Source organism: Euleptes europaea, chromosome 4 (genome assembly GCF_029931775.1).
Source record: "Euleptes europaea isolate rEulEur1 chromosome 4, rEulEur1.hap1, whole genome shotgun sequence".
Taxonomy (NCBI): Eukaryota; Metazoa; Chordata; class Lepidosauria; order Squamata; family Sphaerodactylidae; genus Euleptes; species Euleptes europaea.
In genome coordinates, this window is record NC_079315.1 from 26,460,041 (window position 1) to 26,475,940 (window position 15,900).

A 15,900-nucleotide genomic window follows, 5' to 3' on the forward strand; every position below is an offset into this window, starting at 1 on the left:
CTGGGACCCCTACGACAACCACTCACAGGAATAAAAAGTAAATGGTCAATAATATTAAACATATATTTATTTTATTGGCACTTCAACAAAACTGTTGTTAAAACAGCAACTAATCAACATGATAAACATTTGAACAATACACAAGACATTTGAACAATACAGCAAGCCACACAGATTAGAGTATGAAATTACTAAATTTCAGTCTTGAAAAAGAACGTTCTCCTGTACAGTTGGTCATTATCATGCACATGAACACTCTGAGTGCAGTTTCAACATTCGGGAATACAGATTTCAAATTGTCCGAAATTATTTTTCTGTACAGTGCAGGGAGAGTCTCACAATTTTCATCAAGAGCCATGTAGTGCTTGAGATGCTCACCTTCATTTAAAAGGTCATCATAATTCAGATCTTTGTGATACATATGAGCCAGATGTTCACACTTTTTCTTTAGTGCATCAGAAGCAATGGCTTTCAATTCACTGAAAAAAGAAAACAGATTTCCAATCTGTGAATAAGCCTGTGCACGTTTTGTCAGTTCAAAGATTAAAGTGTCCAAAATACGGAGGAAAGATTCCACCCTGAACTTTTTGGTTTTACTGAGAAGTACCTCTTCTGATCCATCATATCTACACTTCATTTTCATTCCCGTTTTTTCCCATCACTGTAATCTGTATCTGATAGAGAATCCAGTGCATGTTTTATTTTCTCGAAACCCTCATACAGAGCATGAACAGCATCAAAATGTGCTGACCATTGTGTGTCAGACAGTCGCTTGACCACAAAATCTTTTCCTTCCAGCGATGAGTAGAACCAGCAAAAAATGAATACAGATGCTGAACAAAGTCAAAGAATTTTAGTCTGTAGACAACACTCTGCTGCTTTTACTCCCACCAAGTTTAGGCTGTGTCCAGCACAGGGGACATAGATGGCAAACTCATTGAGTTGCTGAATCCGTGTTTGCAATCCAGTCTATCATCCAAACATATCTGAAGCATTATCATATGACTGACCACGGCAGTTTGATAGTGGAATGTTGTTCTCATTAAGAAAATCCACAGCAGTGTCTGTTAGATCCTTTGCTCCATGAGAAAAGATGGGGATGAACATCAAGAAACTTTCCACAGGCTCACAGCCTTTAATGTATCGAACAGTAAATGCACAAGCGAGATGAATGCAGCCTGAATTAAGAATTCAGATGTCTTTTTATGGTTCTGATTGGCTCTAGCCTAAGGGATAAGCTATAGAACTATTAAGCCGTGCACCAATGAAGGATTTGAGGATCCAGCTGCCATAGGAAAAAAATACAGGATATTAATTTTTTAAAAATTCAAATGCAGATGCTGAGATGACATTTATTCATTATGCATTAATGGTGACATTTCACTTTCCTACATTTTGGAAAGTAAAATTCATCTTGCGGATCAATCAGTGCAAAAGTGACTGCCTGCCAGCTATTCATCCACGAAGAGGAAAGGTTATAATTTCCCCCACCCATTCATTGATACACTAGCAATCTGACCCAGTATAAGGCAGCTTCACGTGACTGTGGGGGGGGGGATTTGAAACTAGGTCTTATTCATAGCTTGCCATTCTAACCACTACACCAAAGTGGCTCAAACCAAATTAGTATGGGGAAGAGCTGGGCCATGGGCTCCTCCCATGTTGCTTTGTGCTTCTCGCTTTACCCAGATACCTCAGGATGTAGCTGCACTGCTGGTTTAGGGTTGACTGCCCTGTGTTGGCAAACAATAGGAACTTTGGGGGGGATGGAACTTGGGAAGTGGATGCTCCAGTTATGCTGTGAAGTCACTTCCAGGTGAACACTCAGAAGTGACCCCCCTCCTTCATTGTGCCACACTAGGAATTCCCTTGGTCCTTATGGTAAAGACATAGAGATTAGAAGAATTCCTAAAGCATCACAGAAGGTCACTCAGAAGTGATGTCACAGCATCTACAATATCACCCTCCCCCCATTTTTCTCATGTTCCTCAGCTGAGCAGGCATGGGCAATTGGGAGTGTGGGGTATCACCTTGCCCACTGCAGGTGGGCAATTAGCAATCCTGTGCTGGTCCCATGTTGTAAAGTTATTGAAAAGGAGACTGTGCCTGAATCAATGCTATAAAAAATGAAAATGTAAGCAGCTACATTGTTTTCTGTGAAGGTTATGTTTTTGTTTATATTTCTTTTTCCATGGACATCTTTATAACAGGCTGCATTTGTTGGGGTGGGTGGGACCTTTCTGCCTTTGGAAAGGCAAGCACACCTGTCAACAGCAGCTTTTACTGGTTAATGGATCTCAAAATAATAAAGTTGATTTTTTAATTGATTATTGGCTTTCATGGACGTCTGAATCCCTCACAACATCTAGCAGAATGGTCTGTATGATAATGTTCATTGTTGGACTAATTCATTTAGGTTCAAAACATGCTCAAGGCTCCCGGCATGTAATGGCTTACAATTAATTGTAAACAAAACCTTGGAGACAGAAACAGTTTTAAAGGGAAACTATCTGGTAGGAAGAGAAGCAGGAGAAGAACCTCATGCTGAGTCCCAGGCACAAAATATTTGGCTTGACTAGGAAGCTTTGCGTTGGTTTTGCAAGGATGCTGTAGACAAGTCCAAATCTTTCTGTGTGTATGTGGCCTGTCTCAGGCGAATGAGGTACTATGATATACCATCTTGAGTTCCATGGAAGGATGAGACGTAAATGAAAAAATAGAGTTTACCTGTGTGGAGAATGTAACATGGGCCCTCCACCAATACCACCTCAGTCTCCTGGTAGTAATTTTCAGTCAGGGCAATACTTCCTTTGTGGAAGCACTTCTAGTTGGCAGTTGTGTCTATGAAAGCCAGGCACAAGGTGGGATGAATGAAATCTTCCAGAGTAATTACACCAATCTATCAAAAGTTCTTTGACTTACTTCATAGTTCTTGAGGAAAAACTGCAAATTCATCCTCAGGGTATACAAAATCTCCATGGAAATTCCACTATTATTAACAAGTGTGTAGATCCTCGTGAAGTTTGTTTCTTATAAATGTAAATATTTTTTTCTCCTACTCTCAGTTTCTCTTCCTTTTCTGAATCCAGCTACTGGAGCATACAAAAAAACTTTAGAAGAATATCAAATTATACCCCATAGATAGCAATCATTGCAGCAAAGCTTTCGAGTGTGTGGGTCATGAAAGCTATGGTTGGATTTAAAAGAAATGGGTGGGTTATAACATTTGATTGTTTTGATGTGCAACCTGTATTCTGGACAAGAGGCTACTGTTATGATAGACTATGGAAAAACAGAATGGTTTCCAGTTGGCAAAGATGACAGACAAGGATGTATTTTATCTCCCCATCTCTACCCTACCTCTTCAATCACTATGCAGAACATATCATTAGGAAAACTGGAGTTAGATGAAAGTGGAGTGAAAATTGGTGGAGGGGACATTAACAGTTTGAGATATGCCAATGATACCACATTAAAGGTAAAGGTAGTCCCCTGGGCAAGCACCGGGTCATTACTGACCATGGGGTGATGTCACATCACACCATTTACTGGCAGAAAATAGTGAAGACTTGAAATTACTACTACTGATGAAGTTTAAAGTACAAAGAGCCAAAGCAGGATTACAACTGAACATCAAGAAGACCAAAGTCTACTGAGGAATTACACAACTTTAAGGTTGATGATGAAGAAATTGAAATTGTTAAAGATTTTCTGTTCCTTGGCCCCATCATCAACCAAAAAGGAGACTGCAACCAAGAAATCAGATGGAGATTGATACTGGGAAGGGCAGCCATGAAGGAGCTGTGTGTTAAGTGCTATAAAGTTGCTTTCGACTTATAGAGACCCTTTGATTGTCTGTTTGGTTGCCTGAAACTTGTATTTGCAATTAGCAATCTTTGCAGAATTCTATGGCCTTTTAAGCATGGCTGTTTCCCTCATGGTCACCCCTCTGATGACTTCGGGTCTTTGTTGTGATTATGCATGCTGTTTCTGACAGTCAGAAGTCACCTCACTCTCCCCCTGGATTTCCCCATGTTTTGCCCGTGTTTTCAAATTCGAGATAAAACAGATCCCAGAAAATGTGGGCAAAAGGCAGGGGAAGCACGGGGGGGGGGGAGTGAGGCAACTGCTGACGATTGGAAACAGCAAGCATTATCAAAACAAAGACCCGAAGTTGTTGGAGGGGTGACCACGAGGGAAATAGCCATGCATAAAAGACCTACGAGTCATTCTCTTGCTTCATTTCATACTCCTAGCCCAAATCTTCTAACAATATTTGATTATACTTTGTTTGGGGGGCCAAATGGAAGAGGGGGGCACCTGAGGAAGTTACAGATGTGGCTTGTGCCATCACCTGCCTGTACCCCACATTACTATGTGCTAGTTAGTATACTATTTTGTGGATATATTTTCATGGTTATTTTATTTAACAGCAAACCACAAAGTAATGATATGGTTTCCTTCCTAGTAAACATTTTCACATTGGAAGAGAAATGTCAGATGTGAACAACTCATATGACAAAAAGATCACCTTGAATATCTTGCAGTGCATTCTTAAGAACAGTTTCCTGGGAGTAAGCTTCACTGAATTGGTCTGAGTAGGATTCTGAGAAGACCTGCTTTGGATGGCAATGTGAATCATTCTTAGTTATAAAGTTTCTTATCCCATTAAACTGTGCATCGGTTTAATTATGTGGATTAATTAATTAACGGAACATCTTGTGCTCAAAATTACTTTGCTGTTTAAAAGCTTTATTAGAAGTACAGGCAAAGGTATGTAACAAACAAGGATTGAGTAATGCAAAGTGATAGATGGGAAGTTCTCGTAGTTCATCTGGGCTGTGAAAGTAAATACATTTACAGCCAAGCTAAAGGCTTTAAACAGAGACGCTTAGTTTATAGTACACATGAACACATGAAGCTGCCTTATACTTAATCAGACCCTTGGACCATCAAAGTCAGTATTGTCTACTCTGACTGGCAGCGGCTCTCCAGGGTCTCAGGCAGGGGCCTTTCACATCACCGACTTGCCTAGCCCTTGCCAGAGATTGAACCTGGGACCTTCTGCATGACAGGCAGTTGCTCTACCACTGAGCCACAGCCCCACTCTGGTGGCTTTTGTAAAGCATGAAGAACCATAAACATGGACAAATCTGTGTATGGGTGCATATTGTAGACCCACTGTGTATATCTGGAAGATATCAGAGATGAACTGGCTAGTTCATGTTTTTGGGCATAGTATTAGTGATTCACAGACCCTGGCCAGAAGTCTAGGACCAAACCCCCAAAACACTGCCACACCCTGCCAGGGACAAACAAGGGCAGTTGTCACCCAAAATGAGGTGAATCGGAGCTGAGATGGAGATAGCACAGGGGGCCCAACCCATGGAGTGGGCAAGTGTCTGTTGCTTCAAACAGTGCAAATGGTGCAAATGGTGGCAATGGAAGTCCTGGGGCTGGCAGGACCATGGGTGGTCAGGGCCCTCAGGTTGGGGCCTGCGATGGATGCCCCCATTGCACAGTGGCTAATGTCCCCCCTTGTATGTGTTTGAAGGAAAAACTCCATCCTTGCCAGCGTGGAGAGCCATCGTGGTGTGGTGCAGTGGACTCTAATCTGGAGAACTAGGTTTGATTCCACACTCCTCCACATGAGCGGTGGATGCTAATCTGGAGAACCAGGTTGGTTTCCCCACTCCTACACATGAAGCCAGCTGGGTGACCCTGGGCTAGTCACAGCTCTTCTTAGAGCTCTCTCAGCCCCACCTACCTCACAAGCTGTCTGTTGTGAGGAGGGGAAGGGAAGGTGATAGTAAGCCAATTTGATTCTTCCTTAAGTGGTTGAGAAAGCTGGCATATAAAAACCAAATCACCTTCTCCTTCTTGCATTTTTGTATAATATGAATTATCTTTTACATGCCTAATTACTGGCCTAGTTCAGAAATTTGAAGATATAGCAGTTAAGTTTGCAAAGATTCACTCATCTATTTCAATGGAAAGGGGAGTTCCATATATATCTGCATACCACAAAGATCTACATATGCATCCTAGCACCCACAGATCGGTATATCTATGTATACAATGTTATATGAGAATTATCCTTAAGAGCTGGTGATAACATGATGCCACTAGATATAGGATGGTCATGTGCATAGATGGCTTTAAAAGGGGATTTGACAGATTCATGGAGATTAGGTCTATCAATAGCTGCTATGAACAGTGACTGAAGGGAACCTCTACATGCAGAGGCAGGCAGTACTCCTCTGAACACAGCGTAGGGTTGCCAGGTAGGGCTGTTGAAAAACAAATTCGGTAAAATTCAGATTCGGCAAAATTTGGCCCGTTTTTATTCGGGAAATGCTGAAGTCCGAACTCCCCCGTTTCGGGTCCGTGCAATTCGGCATGAGGTTCGGAGTTCGGGGAAAAATTCAGGAGGGACTGGGAGGACTGGGTAATCCAATATGGTTCCATTTAAGCACGGGAGGTTTTGCCTTGGATTTGCCGCTCTCGAGATGCACACAGGATTGGCTGATCCCATTCATCCCAAAAGGGAAAAGGGGGGACCCCATATCTCGGGACCCCCTGACCCAATGTTTACAAAATTTGGGGGGTCTTGCAAGAAGGGTCCTTTGAAGCTCCGCTGAGAGTTTGGGGTCTCTACCCCCAAAAATGCGCCCCCTGCAGCCATGGAAAGGAGCAAATGTGTGCTTTAATTGGAATAAAAATGCACATTAAGGGGAGGACCCCTTTCGGGCCCCGTATCTCGGGACCCCCTGACCCAATGTTTACAAAACTTGGGGGGTCTTTCAAGAAGGGTCCTTTGAAGCTCCACTGAAAGTTTGGGGTCTCTACCCCCAAAAATGTGCCCCTGCAGCCACGGAAAGGAGTGAATGTGCACAAGCACCCCCCACGGGGATTTCTCTCTCTCACACAAACAGATTCTCTCTCTTTCTTTTCCCGGGCCGTGCAGCAGCTGGGCTCATGCACTCAATCGCTCAAACTGATTGGCCAGAAGAAGACCCAGCTTGGCCACCGATTGGCTGCAGGAGAATGCTGCTTACTAACTGATGGTTATGCTGCTGCGCCGAACCCTGAATTTGCTGAATTTATTTGCCGAACACCACGAATTCACTGAATTCAGCTGCCCGTTTTCCTGCCTTTTTTGAGTTTGGTTCCATCCGAACTAAAAACTGCTGAATCAGGGGAAATTTGGCTGTTTTTCGGTTCGGGATGAACCGAATCGACAGCCCTATTGCCAGATCCCTCTTCGCCACCAGCGGGAGGTTTTTGGGGTGGAGCCTGAGGAGGGGAGGGTTTGGGGAGGGGAGGGACTTCAATGCCATGGAATCCAATGGCCAAAGCAGGCATTTTCTCCAGGTGAACTGATCTCAATCAGCTGGAGATCAATTGTAAGAGCAGGAAATCTCCAGCTAGTACCTGGAGGTTAGGAGATAAGGAAATTAGTACAGGGGCGAAAAATACTTTTTAAGTGCAGAATATATTTATAAGCTACTATGTCTAGACAAATACGCATAAACAATTACACAAATGGACTCAACAAACAAAATCTTATACACCAACTATACATCCCATCTCATGGATGGTGCGCCGCAGCCTCATGGCTCAGAAGGACATCTTGCTGACTGCTGCTGTCGAAGAGGCCACGGAGGCCGAGTCCTCTACACGAGCAGACCACGTTGGCAACCGTGGCCCCTTGCAGCCTCCGTGGGGAGCGACCCCCATCCATTACGGGGATGCCAGCGACAGCGATTCCGGGGACGAGGCCCACAAAATGTCTACCAGGGCACCCAGGTCACGGGGCCCGCCAGCCAAGTCCTACGCCAGCTGCAGCGACCAACACGACCACACGTTCCCTACTTCGACGACATCCTGTTCGTGGCCGGCTCAGAGGGGGGAGCTCCTGGAACTCGTCCGGGGGGTGCTGCGCAGATTCCGGGATGCCGGCCTCACCATGAAACGCATGAAGTGCCAGCTCGGCCTTCCACAAGTGGAGTTCCTGGGCTACCTGATTGACGCTGACAGCATTCACCCAGCCCCGGCCAAGTTTGCGGCCATCCACAGCGCACGCCCCCACCCAAGTGCAAGCAGGAGCTCCAGGCGTTTTTGGGAGTATTGAACTTTTACCATGCCTTCTGGCCCAACAAGGCGTCGGTTGCGGAGCCACTCCACCGCCTCCTCGACAAGGCCACTCGACAAGGCAATCCACAGCAATGGGCTTTTGAGGCCACCAAGGGCCTGCTCTCCTCCTCCACCCTGCTCATGCATTTCGACGAGCAGCTGCCGGTTGAGCTGACCTGCGATGCCTCGCCCTACGGCATCGGCGCAGTCCTCAACCACCGGATGCCTGATGGGCAGGAGGCCCTGATCACCTTCTGCTCCCGGACTCTGTCCCCTACGGAGCGCAACTATGCCCAGATAGACCGGGAGGCCCTCGCCGTGGTGGCCGGTGTGAAGAAATTCCATGATTACTGTCAGGCATGGGCCTGAGAAAGGAATGTTGTGGTTTCCCCAGGTGCCGGCCAAGGCCAGCTTCGTGCCTTGTGAACAGTGTGTTTAGACTCCTTGCTGTGGGAACTCTCCTAGCACCCTGACAGCTCCAGGGAGGGGGGTTGCCAAGATATCCAGCTCTACCCAGATTTGCCCTTTTCTCTTCTATATATGCCCTGTACTGTACCCATAACTCTTCTATATATGCCCTGTACTGTACCCATACCTTTTACTAGACTTATGGCTTCTGATACTTGTAGATTTTTCTAGTAAATCAGCTTTTGTTGGACTGCCTGTCTGCTGAAGTCTGGTTATGGAACTGTCACGGGACTAGAGCTTACATTTACATCTACGGCTGGCCATTCAAGATCGTCACTGACCACAAGCCTCTCCTGGGCCTCTTCATTCTGGATTGGCAGACACCTCAGATCCTGTTGCCTCGTATGCTCCACTGGTCTATTTTTCTCAATGCATATGACTTCCGTCTCATGCACCGTCCCAGGAAGTCCATCAGCCACTCGGATGCCCTCAGCCATCTGCTTCTCGAGGGGTCCAACCCTGACCCATCCCCAGCATACAACATCCTGCTCCTCGAGTCCCTGCCGGAGCCACCGCTGCATGCCTCGGATATCGCCATGCGTACCATGAAGGATCGCACACTTGCCCATGTCCTCAACTGGGTGGGGAAGGGGTGGCCTGCGGCTCGGCCGGGGGAAGAATTCAAGCCATTTGCCAACCGGCAGCACAAGCTGTCGATATACAAGGGGTGCCTGCTCTGGGGAAGCCGTGTCGTCATTCCGCTCAAACTTTGCACGAGGGTCCTGGAGGCACTACATGCCAGCCACCCGGGAATTGTCCAAATGAAGGTGCTAGCGCGAAGCTACGTCTGGTGGCCGGGCATCGATGCCACAGTGGAAGAGTGGGTGAGCCGTTGCCAGCCCTGCCAGGAGTCCCACCCTGAGATGCCGCACGCCTCAGTCCAGCGATGGGAGTCAATGCACGCACCCTGGTCCCACGTCCACATTGACTTCGCGGGGCTGTTCCAGGGTAAGACATTTCTAGTCGTTGTGGACTCTTACTCCAAATAGCTAGAAGTCGTGGCCATGGCATCCATGACATTGCGGATCATCATCCGGGAGCTGCGCCGGCTCTTCGCAACCCACAAGTTGCCGGACACAGTAGTCTCGGACAACAGGGCCCAGTTTATGTCTGCAGAGTTCCAAGACTTCATGGCGAAGAACTTGATCTGCCATGTGACCTCGGCACCCTTCCACCCCTCCACCAACGGCCAGGCAGAGCGAATGGTCCAGACAACCAAAGATGCATTGTGGCGCATCGTCCATGGGGACTGACGCAGCACATCACCCCCCACTCCGCAACGGGCCAAAGTCCCTCAGAACTCTTAAAGGGTTGCCAGCCGAAAGGACTGCTCGACCGCCTGCCCCCTGATCTTGCGCCGGAGAAACCCTGCAAGCTCTGCCCCGCTGTCCCGAGAACCATAGAACAGGAAGACCCGGTCTATGGCCGGAACTACGGTGCGCGCCTGGCTTGGATCCCAACCACAGTCCAGGCCGCAACCGGCCCAGTCTCCTACAGGGTGGCCACTCCGGACGGGCGAGCCTTGCGGCGGCACATCGATCAACTGTGCTGCCATCCAGCAGACTTGCCCGAATGCGTCGCTGCACCAGAGCCATCACAGTTCCCCAGCACCACAGAACAAGTGCTTGTTGAGACGACGGTGCCCGCACACCCCACCTGTCCGCCACCAGCCAGCGAAACCACCCTGCCCAGTGATGGAACGAACGAAGACCCTGCCGCCGTGAGCAATGACGGCCCAGCACCCGCTGAACGACCGGCAACCCCCATTCCAGCGCCATGCCGTTCCCAGCGCGCACGATCGCGGCCAAGTCACCTCAAGGACTATGTGTGTTCATGTATTGTTCGGACTTAGGGGGGAGGGGTGTATGTAGATAGTTAGGTGGGTGAGCAGGGGAAAACCTAGGAGCTTGAGTCCCCAACGAAGGCTCCTAAACCTGCACGCGCCATTGGCCCTAAGCCGGCACATGCCATTGGCCCTAAGCCAGCACGAGCCATTGGCAACCCCGGGGTTGTTCCCCCCATCACGGATCAGGGGGGGAGTGGCCGCAGGCGGCCAGGGGGCATATAAGCAGGACCAGTTCACTGTATTCCCCAGTTCTGTTCATCAATAAACGGGTTGTTGTTGGAACTCCATCTCGACCTCGTGTGTCCTCCCCATGCGGACTTAACAGTACCTATTCTATCAAAAGCAGCAAATCTTCATAGACAATACCTTCTGTTTTCCTTCATTCCTAGCCTTGTTACAATTTTAGCCATTTGGAATAAATCTGTCATCTATTTTCTGAAACACTTTAGAACTTTCCTAGCATTGTTCTTCACATTCGGCTGATTTACTGAAGCCAAAAGATATTGTAGAGCTGGGGAAAGTGCAGAAGAGGGCACCCAAGATGATTAAGGGGTTGGAACACCTTTCCTATGGGGAATGGCTAATGACCATGCAGTTAAGGGGAAAAAAAGATTATAGAAGAACATGATAGAGATCTATAAAACCATACAATGAGAGGAGAGGGAAATCTTTAAAACCATATGTTCATACCATTTCAGCTTTTCGAATAGGAGGTTGATAAATTTTGGCTATTAAAGTCTGCCAAAAATGGCAGTTTAAAGTTTCTATTTCTAGACTCAAAGAACCCCGGTATTAATAGGTAAACATTCTGGTATAACCAAAGCATGGGCACAGGTAGCCAGAATATTACCTCACAAACCCAGTTTTGTATAGTGCAAAGAAAAGATGTTAAAAGGGGAGAATCAGAAACATTTGTGACATTTTAAAAATAAAGCAGAAAACTTTATTAAAATTCACCACAAGAAAACAGTTCTAACCTTGGGAAATGTTAAAGGTTATGACTTAATCTAATTCAATTGATTAATGTTGAAAGAATGAAGTATTCAATAATTAAAATATATAGGATGATGATATGGAGCTTATAGAAATGATACAATGAATTATAATGAATTAGAAAACAAATACAGAGGTATACATAATAATTTGATAGAGGAGGGGAGAGGGGAAGTCAAAAAAAGTCAATAATGATTAGGTTGATTAGTTTGAAATTGTTTTATTTTATGTAAATTATATTGAAATTGCATGTGACTTAATAAGAAAATAAAAAAAAGAAAACAGTTCTATCCTGATTGGTGCCATATACAAATCCAGGATTCTAATCTTATATATATTTATAGTCCTTTGTTCTCGGACCATTTCCAAATAACATCATGCCATTGACGCTAAATCTCCAACTGTAGAACTAGCTGGAACTAGCCATGCTGACTGGACTCCATAAGGCAGGGGTGGGGAACCTCCGGCCCGCGGGCTGAGCTCATTTTATCCAGCCCCCAGCCCGCCTGCCAAGGCCGGGAGCTCCAATGAGCTAGCTGTTGCTAGCCGGAGCCTCCACTTGGCACTTCGGGTGTTGCTGGGAGGCAGAAGCGCATGCCGGCCCCAAACTTTCCCCCTCCCAGCTTGCCTTTGTCTGTGGGGCGTGGTAATCCCCTGGCCACACCCCTGTGCCGTGAGCTTTCGTGCCGCCGGGGCCTTGTCAGCCTGCGCGCTGGCTGTGCTGCCGGCTTGGGGCCCCTGTTCAGCCCTCCCCCTGCTCGACCCCACCCCCGGGCACACCCCCGCGCTGCAGCCTAATGCTGAGGTGGGGTTGAGACTCGGGCCTCCGGGGCCTCGCCAGCCTGCATGCTGGCTGCGCCGCCGGCTTAGTGAGCCCCTGTGTGCGTGGCCGGGTTCATGCAGGAAGGAACCTGGGACCTTCTGCAAGCGGGTGCGTGCCTGTGTGTTTTTATGTGCACGCGGGGGGGGGAACTGGGAAGGATTCCATGTTCCTTCCCGGCTCCCCCCCTCCCCTGCACACACACGCACACACACACACACAGGCAAGCACCCGCTTACAGAAGGTCCCAGGATCCTTCCGAGTGGTGGGGGGGAGGGAGAAAGACGCTTCTCCCAAGGCTGCCCCTACAGCCACGGTGTGCAGGAACGTTGTGGCACACTTAAAAAACCCCTTTCACTGCCTCAGCTGTTCCTGCATGCCGCGGTGGCATGCGCAACCGGGCTTCAACCTTCCCGCCTCCCTACCCCGCCCCCAAAGTCGCCTAATCGCCTCCCGTGCAGTTGCTCCACCACCGGGAGCGGCTTGGCTTCTTCTCTTTCCCCCCCCTCCCTCTTGCCACTCAACAGCTGACAGGCGGCGAGAGGGGGGAGAGAAGAAGAAGCCAGCTGCTCCCGGGAGCCAAATAGGCACTCTGGGGGTAGGGCGGGGTGGGGAGGCGGGAAAGTTGAAGCCCAGTTGCGCGGGGCTGCGCACACCACCAGGTGTGTGTGTGTGGGGAGGCTTTTCTCTCTTTTCTTCCTTTTTCTGTCACTCCTTTCTCTCCCTTTCTTTCTCCCTCTTTTTCTGTCTTTCTTGGTCTGTCACACTCTGTCCTTTTCTTCTTCTCTGTCCTTTTCTTTCTCCCCTCCCTCCCTCCCTCCCTCCCTCCTTTCTTTCTTTCTTTCTTTCTTTCTTTCTTTCTTTCTTTCTTTCTTTCTTTCTTCTCTCCCTCTCTCTTTCTCCCTCCCTCCTTCCTTCCTTCCTCCTTTCTTTCCTTCCTTCTGCCATTTATGCATGGGAGGTTTTGCCTTGGATTTGCCACTCTCTAGACTAGATGCACATTTTCCCGATCTGAATTCTAAAAACTCAACAATAAGCCCCCATACAGAGTTTTGAGAATTCAAATGGGAAAAATGTGCATCCAGAGAGCAGCAAATCCAAGGCAAAACCTCCCATGCATAAATGGCTTTTCTTTCTTTCTTTCTTTCTTTCTTTCTTTCTTTCTTTCTTTCTTTCTTTCTTTCTTTCTTTCTTTCTTTCTTTCTTTCTTTCTTTCTTTCTTTCTTTCTTTCTTTCTTCCACCCCAAAAACCTCCCTAGTCTCTCCCCTCCCACGCCACCACCCCCTGCCGGGAGATCTACAACTGGTATGGCACCGGTATGGCCCCCGAATGATGTGATAAATATGCAAATGGCCCTTGGCAGAAAAAAGGTTCCCCACCTCTGCCATAAGGCATTCAAGCCTATCGGTTGTAACTACCATCTTCACCATTGCTAAGTGCCAAATTTATGAATCCAGGTGGATTAACATCTTACAGCTTGATTGGCTGACAGGTGTGACTTTTTAGCCAATCACAGGGAGTAAAGCAATTCAAGGTGATTCAAATCAAGCACCCATGAATGGCTCGAGGATCAATTTGATGGGCAGTGTTAATTGGCCATTCTCAGCTGTGGACTGGTACAGCACAAAAGGAGACTTCTAGTGGGGAATTCTGATCTGGAGAACCGGGTTTGATTCCCCACTCCTCCACATGAGCAGCGGATGCTAATCTCATGAACTGGATTTGTTTCCCCACTCTTCCACATGAAACCAGCTGGGTGACCTTGGGCGAGTCACACTCTCTCAGCCCCACCTACCTCACAGGGTGTCTGTTGTGGGGAGGGGAAGGGAAGGTGATTGTAAGCTGGTTTGATTCTGCCTTGTGTGTGTGTGTTAAGTGCTGTCAAGTCGCTTCCGACTCATGGCGACCCTATGAATGAAAGTCCTCCAAAATGTCCTATCTTTGACAGCCTTGCTCAGATCTTGCAAATTGAAGGCTGTGGCTTCCTTTATTGAGTCAATCCATCTCTTGTTGGGTCTTCCTCTTTTCCTGCTGCCCTCAACTTTTCCTATCATGACGTTTTTTTCCAGTGACTCTTGTCGTCTCATGACGTGACCAAAATACGACAGCCTCAGTTTAGTCATTTTAGCTTCTAGGGTCAGTTCAGGCTTGATTTGATCTATAACCCACTGATTTGTTTTTGTTTTACATAGATAGATAATTATGATAATAGATAAATAATCCACGGATTCTGCCTTAAGCGGTGGAGAAAGACGGCATATAAAAACCAACTTTTCCTCTTCTTCCAGCTGAAAGTTGGCATATAAACAAACTACTCACTGAGGGAGCAAGCCTAAGCAGGTCTATTCAGAATCAGCCCCATTTTGTCAATGATTACTTCCAGGAAATCATTCTTAGCATTGTAGGCTTTCTTTCTTGTCTCTGAGGTAAATAGCAAGTTCAGGTAGCCCAGGCTGGGGGAGAAGTTAAACCCTTCTTTCCTCATTCCATGGCCTTGATGCCCCCCCCCCCCCCGCCATGATTTTTTTAAAAACTGGGATATCAGTTCACAGATTTCCCGAAAGCAGGTTTAAATTCGGCCCGCCACCAAATTACAATTGAAGTGCTTCTGTTAATGCTCAAAGGACATCTCCTCTCTCTGCTGGCTGCAGCTGAAAGCATCTCTGCTTCTTCCCCTGACATCAGTGGTCCGTTGCCTACAATTTCCCCTCATGAAATTATAGCAAATTGTGTATGCCACCTTTACAATGATGTCCCACAGGGCTCTCAATCAATCACACAACTCTTGTTTACTCTTTCCTGAGAGCAGCAGAGAACCTGGTGTAAGGTTTTGCTGTAGTAATTTCCTCTGGGGAAAACAAGCTTCCATTTCATTCCATTTTAATTTCTTCCTTGGTCATTGTCTGACAGATCCCCCATGGAGTATTGCCACACATCACTTCTTTCTTTCCCTGTGGGGTATTCTTCATGGAGATTTGCTGCTGTTTTGATGCTGATTTGCGTTGGAGGCAAATTTTGGTTACTCACTGCAGATCCGTGTTTTCCCCCACTGAGCAAAATAAGTCGGTTTAAAAGAGAGGCAATCCAAACCACTTCTGAGCCGTACTTTCCAGCAGAAGAACGTTTTGTTGCTCGGATGCCCATGAAAAAATGTTTGCTTCGCTCCCCGGGACGTCTCCTTTCTCCTCCCCCAAGAACGGTGATTGGCTGGGGGAGTTGCCACTCTAACAGCATCGCACCGGCAGGAGGGAGACCCAAAGCAGACTGGCTGCCCCTCTTCAGAAGGGTGATGGGGGTTTTGGCTTGGATTTGCTGCTCTCAGGATGCCCCCACCCCAAACACACACACACATAGGATCGCACCAGCTGGAGGGAGACCCTGAGCAGACTGGCTGCCCCTCTTCAGAAGGGTGATGGGAGTTTTGGCTTGGATTTGCCGCTCTCAGGTTGCCCCCCCCCCCAAACACACACACACAGGATCATGGGAAGAGTGGGCAGGATTAGGCGGATTTTGAGCGGTGAGTCATGAGCGGCAGCAGATGTAAGCAGCGCAGAGAAGTGCGCTTTTTCTCCCATGAAAAATTGAAAATGCCTTGGGATGGGGGGGGGGGGGGGAATCTGCGCTGCCATGAAAAAG